Source organism: Dermacentor variabilis, unplaced genomic scaffold, assembly GCF_050947875.1.
Source record: "Dermacentor variabilis isolate Ectoservices unplaced genomic scaffold, ASM5094787v1 scaffold_14, whole genome shotgun sequence".
NCBI lineage: Eukaryota > Metazoa > Arthropoda > Arachnida > Ixodida > Ixodidae > Dermacentor > Dermacentor variabilis.
In genome coordinates, this window is record NW_027460302.1 from 2,771,613 (window position 1) to 2,788,921 (window position 17,309).

Below are 17,309 nucleotides of genomic sequence, written 5' to 3' on the forward strand. Positions count from 1 at the left end.
GATATCGTAAACATAAACCCTCAGGCAAGATTTATCATCTATGCAGATGACACCAGTATTTTTTTCGCAGGTAATGACATCCATACTCTCATTAAACAATGTAACAGTACAATGAAATTCTTAGAAGAATGGTCGAAACTAAATCTAATGAAGGTAAATGAGAGCAAAACGAAAGCAGTTATATTTAAGCCGAAACATAAACATATACCACTGCATTAAGATATTAAATTAAACTCGCGCAGTATTGAAATAGTCGAGAATTTCAAATGTCTGGGTGTCGTCTTTTCCGCGAACATGTCTTGGGATAATCATGTCAAAAATGTAATCAAACTGAGCCAAATAACAGGTTTAATAGGCCGATTAAGGTACATTCTTCCTACGCGCATTAAACTCTTGCTATATAATGCCCTTTTTTATTCACACTTGAACTATTGTCAGTTAGTGGGGGGAAACACGACATCCAACAAACTAGAGCATATTCACTTAGTACAGAAAAAATATCTCCGACATACATATAATGCTCCCTACACTGCATCGACAATAACTTTCTTCATGAACACCGGGGTTATTCCAGCGTATAATCTGTACAAATATCGATTAAGTCGTGTCTATAAGGCAGAAGTCTATAAGAATATTTTTAATCTGCATAAACTCGCCCAATTGCAAACTAGACCACCACATTATACACTGTAAAAAATTTCCGTAATTTTACAGTCAAACCTGCCGTAAAAATTACGTAGACCGTTCAGTTTCATGAAAAACGGCGGAATTCTACGTAAAAAAACGGACGTGAGCTCTGTTTTTGAAATACGGAGAACCGTCCGTAATTTCATGTGGAGGGCAACTGAGCATGTTAAGAGCGAAAAATCAACACGCAACGAATATAAAGAAAAGACACCGCCCACGTTTACCAGCAGTTACCTAATATCACCATAGGTAACGCTGCTTGAACATTATTCATAGGCGAATCGTAGTACGCACGCACAAACGGAAGAGGTTTCAGCGGTGGCGCTGCTTACCACCCTTCATCGCTTCTACACGACGGGTTGCATTTCTCCGCCTCAACAGTACAGAGTGGACAGCGGCTGGAAATGGCGGTGTGCGGTGGTGGTATACCTGTTGCATTTGGGATTTCACTGAGAGAATAAGAAGGAATCGACGATGGACTGCTACGCAAGTAAGTGATTTAAGTGTCCTTTTTTGTTGTTGGTGCACGTCGCGCGTGCGAAATGCACCGCGATGGCCGGTGACGGGCTGAACTGTGTTGTGTGAGCATGCCCTGTCAATGCCCTGTAACGACATTCCCGCTTGGCCATGAGGATTGAAAAAGCCGCGGCATTGCGAGTCTGTGATAAATGGTGTAGCGTTTGTTGTGCTGATTTCATATAGAGTACATTGAGGCGCGTAGGCAACATCAGCGACGATGTCGTCTGTAGCAGTTCGTTATCGGCTGTATGTGGCAGCTGGTTTACTGACGTTGGCATTCCAGTTTTGCAATGTGTTGTGATGTGTTCTTGGCATTCCAAAATAAAGTGAAGTTACTGTTCCCCTTAGCAATCTCTCACGGCGCGGTGTAACACTATGTTAGCCGTATTCGGCGACGCATTGCATCACAGCGAAATTCTTTTTCCTTAAGCTTAGGACGCAGTGTGCTTGGCGTGCATAATCGCTGTGTTCATATCCGTAATTGAAAGACTGCTTCTGGAATTGAAAGTCTGCTTGTGTATGAAGACCTCATAGAGCATGTTGCATGCGATGCCCCTACATCACAATGAATGGACGGTGTAGCGTGCTTGCTGCCGTAACCTCGTGCGATCTGCAGTGTTACGTAACACTGGTGTAACACGGTGCCTTGGAACACTTTGGGATCGAGCCCGAGCAATCGTGCGCGATCGCACTTGAAAGTGTCCGCGTGATACCCATTAAGGGTCGTGGAGAAGAAATTGATTATTTTGCTAGCTGGTAATCGGCACCAGATGTTTCGCGAATTTTTGTTTTTGTTTTGTTTTTACTTCAGACAGCTACCAGGGTGACTATCAACGTTCTGACGCAATACGTCAGCATTTAACGTAATCTGGGAGTGGATTGCCACGTAAATTTTGCCCATCTGCGGCTTAATTGTAAAGCAAGTGCATGTGATAAGTAATTTTTAACGTAACCTTGACACAGAATAGCGGTGCCAAAAAGTGTGTAATGGACATCCAAAGTTACAAATGTTCCAAACTGGTATAAAAAATCAAAAGATGTGTCAACAGTGATGTTAAAGGCTGGTTCTAATACTGACTGTCTCTAGTTGCATAGACTAATTTTCAGCATATAGGCATCAATACAATAATTATTCTAAAATACATGTTGTGAGTTATGTAGAGCAAAATGTCTGCTGTTTTGCCGAATAGAAGGTGCTTCATGAAGTCTTTTTTTTAAATGAGTTGAACGATACAATTGAAGACACCAAACGATACCACAGCAATCGGTAATTCGGTGACAAGCTTATGTGCAAGAGTATTTGTATATGAAAATGTTTTTGCTTTACTGTGGACGACCGGTCTGAAAATACCTGATATTATTTGCTTCAATTGCAGCTATTGCACCAGTGAAGGATGTCTGTGTGCCGGTTTGTGCGCAGTTTCTCAGCCAGCGGGCCTGAGAAAGTGTGCCACAGCAGTCTGTCTAGTGGTGCTCTTTGTTCTGGAAAGCTGTGCCATTCTATTGTATATCTGTCTTGCATATGCAGTCTTAATAGACAGTGACTGCAAATGTTGGTGGAATGACGAGGCCTATGCAAGTAGAGTAATTTTTGCAGATGCATTCAAAGGATAATTGATGATTTGTTTTCCTGTGGCAACAAATTGGTTCAGTATGAGCACGTCGACTTGAAAGGGATATTGTTTCATACCTGACTTGGTTGCACATATGAGTGGTGTTTAAAAAACACTTATAGTGCCAGAGTTCAAGATTTGAGGCAACAGATAAAACACGCACCAATAAAATAACTGTTTGTCTAGTGTTGGCTTAATGAGTATGCAACAACACTGCACACTGATCGTTAGCACCGTCATGCATGGGCTCCATGGTAACTAAGATTAGCCACGAATAAGCTCACTGTGAGCTAGTGTTGAGCTAACTATAACAGATGAGTATGCGATGATGTAATTAAGTGCAACATTGGAAGGCAACGTAACAATGTAAAATTATAGCCTGAGCTCGCAGCTGCGTTGCGTGGTCAGGCGACCAAAAGATATGAATATTTAAAAGGGAACGAACAGTGCTACTGCCAGTATGAAGTGACAGTGTTGTACACAGCAACATATTCCCTTTGTCCTGTCTGTAGCCCTGTTCGGTTCCCTTCTAAACATGCACCAAGCAGCCCAATTCAGAATGCTCCGGCAGGTTAAGTGATGACACGCTAGCATAGTGGGAGCTATTCTGAAAGTTATGTCTGCTATGAAAATGTGTCATGAAGATACTTCACTGCTAAAAATTTGGTGTACAACTGCACAAAGCAGCATCAATAGCTATGTTGCTCCCCCATGTTGTGTCAAGGGTCTGTGCATGTTTTGTAAGATAATCCTTGAGTCGTCGGCCGGTTTGTCCTACATAATTGCTGCTGCAGGACAGTGGGATATTGTAAACAGCACCAACCGTAGTACCTATGAACTCCAGCACATACTTTTTGATGTAAACTTCACGTGTTGCCCGGGTCCGGTTAACATTTTGTACGTGCCCAGATTGCTTGGCACTGAAAATAAAAAGGTAGTTTCAACTCTCTGAACAATTTGCTTGAATTGATGGTTGCCTTTGTGTACAGATTGCATAACAGTCATAGGCCTTGGCTCACTCGAAGTTGTCTGACCTAAGACGTCAGCTACGTTCAACTCCATTAAATGCTTCTTGGCAATGCATGCTAAAAGGCAGTGCGAACGCACTGTTAAAAGCAAACATTGTACTTGGTTATGGAAGCTCCCCTCCACGTCGGGGTGGTACCAAGTGTTAAATGTGATCTCCGGTGTTCCTGTAGCAACAACATGCTTCAGTGTTCAGGTGCACCAATAGAAAAGTTAAAAACACCTTTGAGTGCAGGGAATAGCTCCAGCTCGATGCTCACCACAGAAAATCTTCAGGCCCAGATAGTGGAGCTTGCCTTTCAGTAGTAGTTTTGCTTACTTGAACATGCGTGGCACTTTGTAGGAGACATTAAATAGTTGCTCAACCACTTTAATTGTGACTTTTCACTGCCGAGAACACTGTCAGCTAGTCGTAAAACACTAGCTGCTGTAAGAACCAGCGTAGTAAAGGTATTCTGCTTCATTGGAAACTTTCTACCCTATATGACGTGAAGTAAGGCTACTAAATGGGTTGAGTTATTTGTTTTCTGTCTTCTCTACAGTGCTAGATGAGCTCATGGAAAGGGGAAAACTACATTTCAATAGATGAAGTGCCAACAGAGACAGCACAGTCGGAAAGAACAAAGACAGGACAAGGTGCTACTTGCAACTGTTTATTGAGGTCAAAAGCACTGAATATATAGCCATGGGGAGAGGGGGAAGAAAAAAAAAGAAGCACTGATTATGTGAATGCGCATGTGCAAAAATATGGAAGATGTATATGAAGGGAATCATAAGATTAACCAAAATCTAAAACTTATCTAAAAACATGCGTTCATTTCTGTAAATAGTCGGAGACGAGGTGTCGACACAGGCGTCCCCTCTTTTCTTAGTCTGGTTGGCCTCCAAAAGTTCACGTGCCACAGTGTCATTGCTTTTAAACATGATTGTTGTATTAGGAAGCCTTGCTTCACGTACTTGCTTATTCTCATTCTCACATGCCTTGCAATGAAGCAGCAAGTTTGAGCCATAACCATTTTTGAGTGAAAGCTTGTGCTCCTGCAGGCGTTCATTAATACATTGGCCAGTTTGTCCGGTTTACTCCTTCCCACACTTCAGCGGTATGCAGTATACGACCCCTTCTCCGTACTTCACAAAAGGGTTTGTGTGTTTACTAGATCACTCTACTTTCTTAGTCATCATATCCAATCAGACGGCACAAAGTAGCAAGTTTTTGGGGCTCGGAAGAAACCACAGGAATTTTGTATTTGACGATGACATGTTTAAGATTATGTGCTGCTTTGTGAGAATACGGTATCACCACTGTAGCTTTCTTTTCCAATGTTTGACCTTCTTCACTGCTTCAGTTTCTTTCTTTTTGCACCTTTTTCAACAACGCCTCCGAAACTTTGCTCAAAACCAAACAAGGAAAGCCAGCTTTCTTCAACTTCAAAATCTGTTCGTCAAAGGGTTTGTGTGCCTTATGACAGCACAATTCTTTAAGGGTAAATTCAAGGCACATAGTGGCAATCGCACGTTTAACAGTCTTGGAGTGCATAGACTTATATTGCAACAATTAATTGCAGGGTCGGTATACCGACCTCGTGCCCGCAAGGATTTCTGCCGTATCCAGTGGCGATACCGTATTCTCACGAAGCGGCGCGTAATCTTAAACACATCGCCGCAAAATATAAAATTCCTGTGGTTTCTGCTGCGCCCCGAAAGCTTGCTACTTTGTGCCGCCTGATTGGATCTCATGACTCTAAAAGTAGAGTGTTCTATTAAACATACAAATCCTTTTGTGAAGTGTGAAGAAGCGGTCGTATACCGTGGAAGTGTGGGAAAGAGTGTATCGGACAAACTGGCTGATGTATCAGCGAACACCTGTGGGAGCACAAGCTTCCGCTGAAAAATAGTTATGGCTCAAACTTGCCACTTCATTGCAAGGCCTGCAGGAATGAGAATAAGCAAGTATGTGAAGCAAGGCTTCAGGATACAACGATCGTGCTTAAAAGCAAATACACTATGGCACGTGAGCTGTTGGAGGCCAACCAGATTAAGAATAGAGGGGATGCCTGTGTCAGCATGCCTGTGTCTGAATATTTACACAAATGAATGCATGTTTTTAGATAAATTTTAGATTTTGGCTAATCTTATGATTCCCTTCATCTTCTGTGTTCTCGCGCGTGTGCCTTCACACAAGCAATGCTTCTGTTTTTTTTCTTCCCCTTCTCCCCATGGCTATATATTCAGCTGCTTTTGACCTCAATAAACAGTTGCAAGAAGCACCTTGTGCTGTCTTTGTTCTTTCTTACTGTGTTGTCTCTGTTGGCGCTTCATCTTCTGAAAGCTCTTCACCAAGTAGTCCCCACAACGTGTTCTACTGGAAAACTACAACTAGACAGTGATCTTCCATTTCTTGACCTCATTGTTTTCTTTGGTGAGTGTCATGTGCACTGCATCTATGCCCCGTCTTTTAAGGAGGGAATTCTGCCTTTCGCATCAGCGCACTGTTCGGCTGTGAAGCTCTGTCACAGAAGCACGAAATAGCATCCTCAACAAGTCGAGGAGAACTTCTATACCCAGGTCTAACATTGGCCTACAGTGGTGTGACCACTGTTAGATCACGTTCAGAAGGTCAGCCATGGTCTCAAAATCTGGGTTCAAAAAGGTGAATCAGACCAGGCCTTGGCGCAAAGTGTAGCAAGAGGCACATGCAGCAGTTCAACTGTGTGGTTGTTTACAACATCCCGTTGTCCTGCAGCTGCAACTAGGCAGGACAAATAGGCCTAATATTTGTTTGTTTGTGTTTGTTTGTGTTTGTTTGTGTGTGTGTGTGTGTGTGTGTGTGTGTGTGTGTGTGTGTGTGTGTGTGTGTGTGTGTGTGTGTGTGTGTGTGTGTGTGTGTGTGTGTGTGTGTGTGTGTGTGTGTGTGTGTGTGTGTGTGTGTGTGTGTGTGTGCAATTAACCAAAAGTCTTAGCCTGCGCTCGTGTTGTATGGCCTTCTCCCATCTTTTCGTGTTGTCCCCAAGTAATCAGTCGGTGTCACATTCTTATAGAATTTGCAGTTATGAGATTCATGCTTTGGAACATGATCAGAAGCTACCAAATGGATGACATAATCCATCTACATGTGTTAGTGTAGATAAATGTGTCTGTGCAGTAGGGGTAGGGCATCATATGTGCTTGTTTAGCACTTATGTATGCACTTTTGTTTCTAGAGCTTGTGACACAGTGATTCAAACTATGTCTGTGAAAACAGTGCTGCACGTTGCAAGGAAATGTTACAACACTTGTAGGTGAAGCTCGGTGTTGTGAGAGGTTATAGAAACTTGCTTTTTGCAAGTTTCTAGAGCATTTTTTAAAGATGCTTCTTTAACTCCCGCGTGCATCGTGTTCATGACTCGCTATAAAACTGTCAACAAGTATGTCCTTTATGCCATCCGTTTCTAAAGATTACATGAATATAATTAACCCCCTGAGGGTCGATCTTTTTCGCCATATTCGACCGCCCAGGGTCGATTTTTTTTATTGCAGATTCCAATTCTTAGGGACTTATTTCGAAAAAAATTTACCGTAATTTTTCTAGGGTGTCCGTAAAGCCACAAAAAAATTATTTTGCGTTGGTATATATGGTACTCGTTATTCATGAATAACAATAATAAAAAAGGAAATAAACCTATAAGAGTAAAAAATTTGTTACATTGTTATAGTTCAAGGCTTTGAAAATGTGCACACGAGAATGCTTTGCAAGACTCAAATGTTCCTGCTCTTACACTAATATGTACTATTATGAGCAATATCTAAGGGAACACAGGAACGCGTAGAAAACACCCTCAGACCCAGCTATATGGGTGATATGCAGCGGCCACCGTTGGAAACAAAGTGGAAAGGGGGACGCTGTTCTAACAACTGTTCGCACTCCCGCCATGCGTCTGCAAAGTGCGGAATTTCACATCGCCAGCAGACAGTGATAACACTGTTCGATATTGCATCACTGGTAACCTTTTGCATCGAATCATTACAAAAGATAGCACTGTTCCGGACTTCGATATTGATTTATGGTAAATCTTCTAAACCGGGAAAAAATTGTCTTTAAGGGTAAGTTCAAAATAACTTTATTGGCGCTTGCCGAATATTAAAAAGATATTCAAGCAAATAAAATAAGGCAGTAGCGTTATCGCAGCTTATCCTCGTCCTTTGCTTTGTTCGTTGGTGGCCTAATAACGCGTCATGCCACCGTCGACTTAACGATGGCCTCTGTTCTTTGAGGCAAAGATGCGTAGAGAGCCTCGATGAGTGCGGTATCACGCTGAAGGCGGGCTTCCACTCATGTTCTATTGCTTCCCATAGTTGGTCGGAGTTCGCCAATTCTAGTGAGCTCTTCGAAAGGTTCACTTTCATACGGCCCCAAACGTGCTCTATAATGTTCATGTCGGCACCCTTTGCACACCACTGAAGTTGCATTACCCCTCGCTCTTCCAAAAGGCGCGCCACGTCCTTCGATGTGTGAACGGGAGACAAGTCCTGTTGGAAAAAATAACACCCATCCAGGTGCAGCCTGTTCAACACATAGGGGATCATCTGGTGCTCGAGCAGAGTGCAATACGCAGCACTGGTGAACCTCCCATCAATTCTCACCAGTGGGCCTAGGCCTGCGTGGGAAATCGCCCCCCCCAGACGTTCACAGACACGCGTCCACTGGCGGCCACCTCCTGGATATTCTGCGGACTAAAGCGTGTGTTTGCGGTCCACCACACTCTCTTTCGTTTGTCCCAGCGGCTCGAGAACGTGGACTCATCAGAGAAAACTACATACTTCTACCCACTCTCACTCCAGCTGCGGTGTTCAGTAGCGAACCTCAGGCGAGCCGCTTTGTTGGCTGCGGTGAGCAGAGGTTTCTGTGCGGCGATGCGGCTTTGCAGTCCTGCTTCTCTAAGCCTTCGTCGTACCGTGCTGTCGCTCAAGTTGTTCAAGCCAAGAGCACCTCGAATGTCTTTTGCACTTTGAAATGGCTTGTCGCTGACGGCAGCCACGATGCAAAGGTCTTGGTCGTTCGTTGTTGATCGAGGTGGTGTGCGGTGCGGCGCATCGTTTATGCGTCCTTCGTCTCGGTAAGCCTGGATAATCCGGTTGACCGTTTTCAATGGGCGGCTTGTCACGAGAGCAATATTGCGCTGCGTATAACCTCTTTTAGACATTTCTATTATATCTTCCCGCTCTTTAAGAGGCACTCGAGGCATCTTGAGGCTGCAAATTCAGGGTTGACTGCTCTGCGTGGGCCACTGCAGTGTGCGACGTGAATTTTCTCTGAACGAACTTCGTGCAACAGTCGCACGAGAGACAGTTTGTCAATGTTCTTTTTTTTTAATTTCTCTTTATTCTATTCCTCTGTCGTCATTGGTTTGAGCGTCGCCACTGTTCGAGGTGCCACTGACAACCGAGTGCGTCGATTCAAATAAAGAATCGGTTTGAAATACAGCGCAAACTTTTTCTCGGAGTACTATCAAGCGGTTGCACGAACAAAAAAAGAGAATGAAAGAAAAGAAAGTGAATCGGTGTAAGTCACTGGTGACGATCACCATCTTATCGGCTGTCGGACGATCCATGACGTAAGCTGCTCCTTTGTAGAAATGCCAGCGTGCTGGGAGTGCCAACAGTTAGTGGAAGAGCACTCCCCTTTCCCCCTTCATTTGTCACAGCGCCATCCGCGTATCGCTCCGAGTCTGTTTCAAGGCTGTTTGCCACGCGTTCCTGTGTTCCCTTTCATATTGCTTATGATAGTACATCCATAGTGTAATCGAACTGTGTAGGTGCATGCACTCAAGAAAACTGTGCGGTTGTGTGCCCATCAAAAAAGCAAAACATGTGAAAAACTTCCACTAATCTTCATCTTATCGCCAACCAGATGCAATTAGTTTTCGCGAGTCTCAAAAAAAAAAAAGAAAAGAAAAGGAGCAACAGAAGCGCATGCACGGCAGCATCCTTCCTATGCGCACCCCTGCGAGCACTAAATGAGCGAGAAACAAGGCGATTAGTTACGAGATAGCCATCAGTTTTGCAAGCGCAAGAAGCCGAAATGGCCTGCGAAAACAAAACCCCAACCGCCACCCGCCCGCGCGCACGCCAATGCACAAGCGGTAGTACATAGACGCGCAGGAGCAAACTAGCGCTAAAACAAACCATGCAACGAAAACTGAGAGAGCGAGGCGTGCAAAAGAAATTCCCTGTATTTCCACATAATGGCAGCACATGACAGAAAAGAAAAGGTTAGGAAATTGTCGCGCTTTTTAAACCTACAGATAGTGCCGTAAATATACGTCATTGACCCTTGAAGGGTTAAGAAGGAGTCATGCTCCTTGAAACAATTTCCCGTAACAACATTGCAAAATACCACCTGAGGGTCTCGCATCTCTTACATCTGCTGTTTTGCACATCATAATTTAATAAAACTGCATTTAGTAGCTGCACAGCACAGGCCCCATTTTGTTTTATCACACTTCTTTGTCTTTTCTCCCCCTGCCCCAGGTCTTATTTCAACAACTGCAGGCCATCATAAAATTGCTTCAACATTGTTGACAGATTCCAATATTTTTTTCCAACCATTCTCTCATGTGATCTAAAGAAAATTAACTTGATTAGCCTGACATGAAGATGAATTCGAAATAATTTATTGTACTTGCTTGGTAGCACTGAACTGTTTCGTTAATCAATATAATACTTACAATTCACCTTTGTATTGCTGGGTACCGGTAGAGATATGGTTAGTTATTCACCAAAAAGGCTCCCGAATTTTCCACCTTCTTAGTGTAGGTTAGACACTCACTTGTTGCACTTCACAAAGAGCAACTTGTGGTTGCTAGGAAATAAAGGTTTACTGAGAATTTTCATGCATCCAATTTGATTCTGTGTACTAGCATGTTTGTATTAGCATGTATTTCATAGAGTTGCGGCTCCATAAAAGTACATTCTGTCATTCAATGTCTGTGACATGGTCAAGCAGGTTGACCATATCTAATTAGAACTTCCTATGTTCTGGGGCACTTGTTTGCAACTTAAATTATGTGGTTTGGTGCTGTCAGTGTAAGCCTAATGTCGTTTTTTGTTCTCCCAGGAAGGACGCAAGCATTGCAAGGAGCCATTTGACTTGCCGCCACACTAATATTGTATTTGGTAAGGTCTATTACAGATCTTATTTCGCGTAGTATGTGCTATAGTTGTGTACAATGTGTTCAAAACTTCAGTAGGTGGGCTGTTCGACAACAGGTGTTTACAAATTAATAATTATAAAAGATGTTCAAGGTCATTAGTGATACAATTGCTGCTCACTGCTGAATTTTTTTCCAAATTAAATGATGAGCCATCCAGCAAGTGCGGCTCTCCTGGCTAATTATACAAACTTTCAAATACGGTTAATTTTTTATCACAAGTGTACAGCAGTCGGGGACAACTGTTCACAGCGACAATTTCATAATATTTACTTACATGCAAAAATGAGTCAAAGGTCAGGTGTACTTATGAAGTTTTGTGAAACAAGTTCATCATCAACAGTTGTCGAACGATGGTCGTCTCTATAGCCAATGTTTGTGCCAGAGGCTTGTCTTCAGAGCACTAACAAGAGACTTTGCCATGCAGCTTGAGCTGATCAGTATGAAGAGATTACATAGGATAGGAACACAAAGCATTAGTGGGCCTCTTCGATTATCAGTCCTTGACAGTCCTGGACTGCTTAGCACTGCTGTCCCGCATTCGATTTTCTCAATCGGCTTCGGAAGCCCCATCCACCAGTCCGAGAGCAGCCAGTATCGCATTCATTTTACCAGAAGTCACAGACTCTGCGGACTCTCAGAGCTGTCAGCAGATATATGCAAGTAGCTACCAGACAGCGGCTGTCTTAAAAAGATGCATGCGGGCTTGATGCTATGTTTTAAAAGAGGCTGTGTGTTTATATGTACTTTGCGCGTTCCAGACAGCAAATATCATGCACTCAGCTATCGCTTCTGTTAAATCGATGCTTTGTGTGCCATAATGCGAGGTTTTCATGAGTGGTCTAATTGCTGCAACCTTAGTCCTTGTGTTTTTTAAGGCAAAACACAGTGATCAGGCGCAAATGCTTGCTTTTCTTGATGTGTTTCGTGACATCTGTCATGCTCATTGCTATATGCATAGTAAACAGGTAGATTTCGCTGTTCAGATGAGTGAAACTGGTGGACGAGGAAACATATCATATTGCATGTAGATATTTAGTGCTGGTAGCTGGCGTGGCATACAGGGTGTTTCACGTAACTTGAGCCAAACATTGAAAATATGCAAATGCCACGTAACTGGACAGAACCAAGGTAATGTTGTTTGCCCTCGCTTCGACATACTCATTTCTTTTTCATTTCGCCAGATTAAATCATTAGTATTCGGTAATTAATCAACTTCCCAAATATTATGATTAATACATGCTACATAAAAGTGTTTTTCCTAGCGTGAAAGAAGCCTGCAAATACACACTAAATTGTTGCGTGACTGTCCATTCGCAGCACTTTTTGTGTATTCGCGAGCTTCTTTCTCGAAAAAACACTTCTACGCAGCATGTCTCAAACAACAGAAAGCTGTATGGGGAGCTTTTCATGTTGCTCTACAATTTTCTCATGGACGCTTCTAATCTGATTATAATATTTGAAAAGTTGATTAATTAACGAAGATGAAATATTTATTGTGGTGGAATGAAAAAATATCTAAGTATCTCCAAGTGACGGCAAACAACATTACCTTGGTTCTGTCGAGCTACGTCACATTTGCATATTTTTATTGTTTGGCTCAAGTTACGTGGGACAACCTGTATAATCAGAGCTTCACAGATTGCTGTTGACATGTGTGCTGATTCCTTCTGTTACCCAAATTCGGAATTTTGCTTTTGGATGTGCAGGATTAGTAGACAGTGTAGACGCGCTCTGTCCTAGACACACGTCAGGCCTTTAGTAGACGGTTTCACGAGCTTTGAGGATATCGGCCTGTGCTTTGTGGGTGAACAGTGATGTGGCACAACCGTGTTTTTGCTTATTTTTGTGTGGCAATGACGCTTAAATTTTACAGGAAATGAATGAGCTGGCTTAAATACAGCAGTTAAGGGGCCCGAAGAGCGAGAGCACGATGTAAACTGAGCTTTGTTAACATGTTCAGTGTGCTCAGGCTGCGATTCCATTATGCAAGCTTTATGGTTGTGTCGGCGACATGGCCTCTGAGACTGCACCATTTTGATGACCACGCTACTGAATTTGCTGGGTAGGGCGCTATCTACAAGTAGCTAAAAGCACGAGGTCACGGGATTGAATCCCGTCCACGGTGGCCGCATATCAATGGGGCCAAAATATGAAAACACCCATGTACTTAGATCTAGGTGCACGTTAATGAACCCCAGGTGGTCGAAATTTCTGGAGTCCTCAACTACGGCTTGCCTCGTAATCAGAAAGTGGATTTGGCACGTAAAACCCCAAAATTTAAGCAGCTAATAGCAGACAACAGCAGCCAGGAGAGCGACTTCCAATCACGGTGCTTTCAAACAAAACCTTGGACAGTCCCAGGCAGCGGGATCACATGACTGAGATGCGCCCTTCTGTCAATGCAAGCCAGACCAGAAGCCGCAGGTGGTTTGCGGACAGTCTGGGACTGCATAATCGAAGGGGCACAGTGCTCTCACATACATTATGTCCACTGCGGGACGAAGGCCTTTCCAAGTAATCTGTAAATATATATGGCTTGCGCCAACTGACTCCATCCTATGCTTGCATATTTACAAATTTCGTCATGGTGCCTAGTTCTTTACCGTCCTCAACAGCGTGTTTTTTTTAATTTATCATGCATATCATTTTTTGTCGTTCTGTTGCTTGTTGAGCAAGCCTTCATTCTCAAGCTCCATTTTTATCATGTCAGGTTTCAGTCTCTTAGGTTAGTTTTAGCACAATGCAATGATGGTACTTTTATGTGACTTAAGTCTTCTAAACAATTTATAGTCTTTAAATTTTCTTCTACTCATCCAGGACTCCTGTGACTAATTGCCTTAAGTAACATACTTCATTGCCTTCTTGCCCTAGAAAATGTAACTGGTGCCTTCTTGCAGGCCTTTAAAGTGGCAACATATGTACTGCCGACAGTAGGGCATGTTCAGATAAATTCAACTGGACATGCCTGGCGATCACTTTTAATTTTGATTTTAAAATTTATTTTGCTGCCCGAGCCTGGCAACAATGAAATTAACCTTAGTTTTCCAAGAAAAAAAAGGTGTCTCTGCAAAAAGCAATATAGAATTACCTGTTTAGTTAGAAGCATTCTCCCTGTATTTTACCGAATCTGCATTTTGGATAGATCCGCAGGAAATAGTGTTGTCGCTGCGGCTTTAAAAATATTTTGTACCAGACTGCAGGCCAATAGCATTAATTCCAACTAATTACCACAGAGTACCCCCATTACGGTATAAAGAAGAAAAATTTTGGAAAAAAACATTGCATAAATTGACCAAAGTTTTTTTTCTTTGCATTTACTAACAGCACGGAATTTGGCCATCCTGTTGCCATGAGTCATAGAAATTTGAGCAAATAGCTCTGTCCTCATTGGCTCTCAAAATCTACGGGAAGTGCTCATGTTTAGGCATGTTAATGAATTACTCTACTTTAAAATTTTTTAGGAGAGTCTTGATTCATTTCAGAAATTTCCCGAATTAAGCACATTCACATGAAGCAATGCAATCTGAAAAAATATGTTGCACTATTTGTTTCGTTATGGAATTGCAAGTCAAGAAATGGACAGAATAAACAGTACTGCCTGCCAGAGCCATGTATGGGGTCCAGGCATAATTGCAGGCTTGTTTACAAAAAGGGCAAATTTTTCGGTGAACACAGTGCAATATTATAACTTTTTATGAAGATGGGAAGGGTATGTTGATGCATTCACAACCGTAACTTTCAATTTTCACTGCTTGAGTAAAAAGAATATTTCACATTGATACTTCTTCCGTGACACAAACCATATCCGAAAGGGGCTGACGGCTGTTGTGACACAGTTGTGGTGCAAGCATGGTTTTTTTGTATTGTTGCTATTCTACCAGCCTGTCAGCTGGACAATATCTTTGGCTTGCTTGTTCTGGGTCGGAAGTAAACAACATGCATGGTTTGCGCTTGTTTCAAGAGTGCTTCATTGTTTTGGGAAACAGTAAAATCTGCAAGGTTGTTTAATGGAGCAATAGAGCAGTGAAAGTTGAAAGCTATGGTCTGCAGTATGTGGCCATGGCAGCTGTACCTAAATATGGGAGAAGTAATCTCCGAATGTCATAATGTGCACGTGACATCTTTGGCTGTTCCAGGCAAACCATCAATTGACTTGGGTCCTTTCTATTTGAAGCTTTTTATGCTATAAGGCTACGAATGAATATATACCAACATGGCTGAGTCTGAACCATTTCTTTTGACAAGAGCATTTGTAGTGACAGTTGTGAATACGAAATCATTGTTTATCTGAGTAACAATAGTGATGATGATGATGGTAAATAATTGAACAGCCTTAATTGATTGGTGTTTCTTTCTTTTCAGGCAAAGCCGAAGGCCTCTGCAAGCAGCCAGTCATTCCAAGTCTCAACCAATCCTTCCTCTAGTCAGCCAATTTCTAGTGTCTATGCGGAAAGGACTTGCGCAAGAGTGGACACGGGACACTAAAAAGGCGACAAAGACAGGCGTAAACTTCCAACCGGTGTTCATTACAAAAAGGTATGTATATGTACTCTTGCACACTTGATCATAATCTGTTACAATCATGCAAGTCAACATGGCCATCACAAATAAACGAGCGCACCAAGGCCTAAGGCGGCTTCCTGCATACAGACCCCAGATATTCAAATTCTTTAACAGTCAGTGCTATAGGGATGGCTTGCTAACACAGTTGCATTCTGCAATAGCCGCTGCCTCAATGATGAGTCTAGTGTTTTCTTTCACACTGCTTGCTATTATTTCTGTTTTTTCAAACAGTCGATGACATTTGCATTGGGAGCAATGGATTCCAAGGAAACCTTCTTTCCCTTTTTGTACTCTCCGATTATGTTCCTGTAGTCTCAAGTTTAGGGAACTTCCCATTTGTCCCACGTAACGCTGCCCGCAGGAAAGAGGTATGCTATACACTATTCCTCTTGAGCATTTGATGAAACCCTTTCTCTGCACAACGTTGCATGATTTTGATTGTCTGCTGACAGGGCTGGTTTTGGCACATAACTTAGATAGCTTGCGGGGTGCGGAAGAAATGACCAAGACTGCAGTCCTTTGGCCTATTTTCTTTAGTTGCACCTATGTGATACTGTTCGCAGGAATCTAGCAGTCATCCCATACATTCACGCTATCTTGCATAAACTAAAGAAAATAGGCCAAAGGGCGGGAGTTTCGGTCATTTTTCCCGCACCCAACAAGTTATCTCAGTTATGTGCCAAAACCAGCCCTGTCAGCAGAGAATCAATTTCATGCCACATTGCTCACAGAAAAGGTTTCGTCGAAATGCTCAGGGGGAGTAGTGAATAGCACACCTCTTTTCTGTGGGCAGCGTTGCGTGGGACAAACGGGAAGGTGCCTAAATATGAGACTACACGAACATAATACAAAAGTACAAAAGGGAGAGAGGGTTTCCTTGGAATCCAAAACTCCCCATGCAAATGTCATGCACTCTGAAAAAACAGAAATAATAGCAAGCAACACGCAAGAAAGCACTAGGCCCATCATTGAGGGGGCAGATAACGCATAAGGCAACTGCATTAGCAAATTATCCCTAGCGTTGACATTAAAAAATTTGCATACCTGGGGTCTGTATGTGGGAGGCCGCCTTAGGCCTTGGGGCGGCCTTAGTGCGCTCTTGTAACTGATTATGATCAAGTGCACAAGAGTATATATACATGCCTTTTCATAATAAACACCAATTGGAAGTTCGCACCTGTTCTTGTCACCTTTTTAAGTGTCCCGCGTTCACTCTTGTGCTGGTCACTTCAGCATGGAATACCAACTAGCCCGGTCTCACACCCTGCTTTTTTCAGTAAAGCAGAATAAACACAGGTTTTTTTCAGATTCAAGTGGCTTGTTGTTTCTCGAACACAAATCTGTATGTATGCTGTGTACATGTTGGATGCAGAACCCAAGTGCAACATGACAACACTGACACGAAGAATAAGCGGTGTAGAAAACAATGACACTAGGAGGAAACATGCAAACACAGCACGTTCTGTGTGGTGTATTTCCTGTGTGCTATGATTTCTGCCCCATTTCCAGCTATATCTTAAATGATGTTGCAAGTTATCCACGTTGTAATGTACGACTTGGGTGGTTCATTGCCCAAAATAACTTATTCCAATGAACGAAACAATTTGGCTCGAGAACACGAGCATTCAAGTCCCCGTTTCTTCATTACCAAAGTACGGTCATGTACTATAATCACAAGTACGGGGCTCAATTTACAGCATTTCCGTTTTAC

The 17,309-nt window shown here is 42.7% G+C and overlaps 1 long non-coding RNA gene across 1 annotated transcript; it reads left to right on the plus strand.

Moving 5' to 3' along the window:
- The first annotated feature begins 1,022 nt into the window (after positions 1-1,022).
- Positions 1,023-16,906, plus strand: LOC142567834 (uncharacterized). Its single transcript, XR_012825253.1, has 3 exons — positions 1,023-1,177; positions 10,939-10,997; positions 15,398-16,906. It is a non-coding gene; the product is annotated as an uncharacterized LOC142567834 (long non-coding RNA).
- The last annotated feature ends 403 nt before the right edge of the window (positions 16,907-17,309 follow it).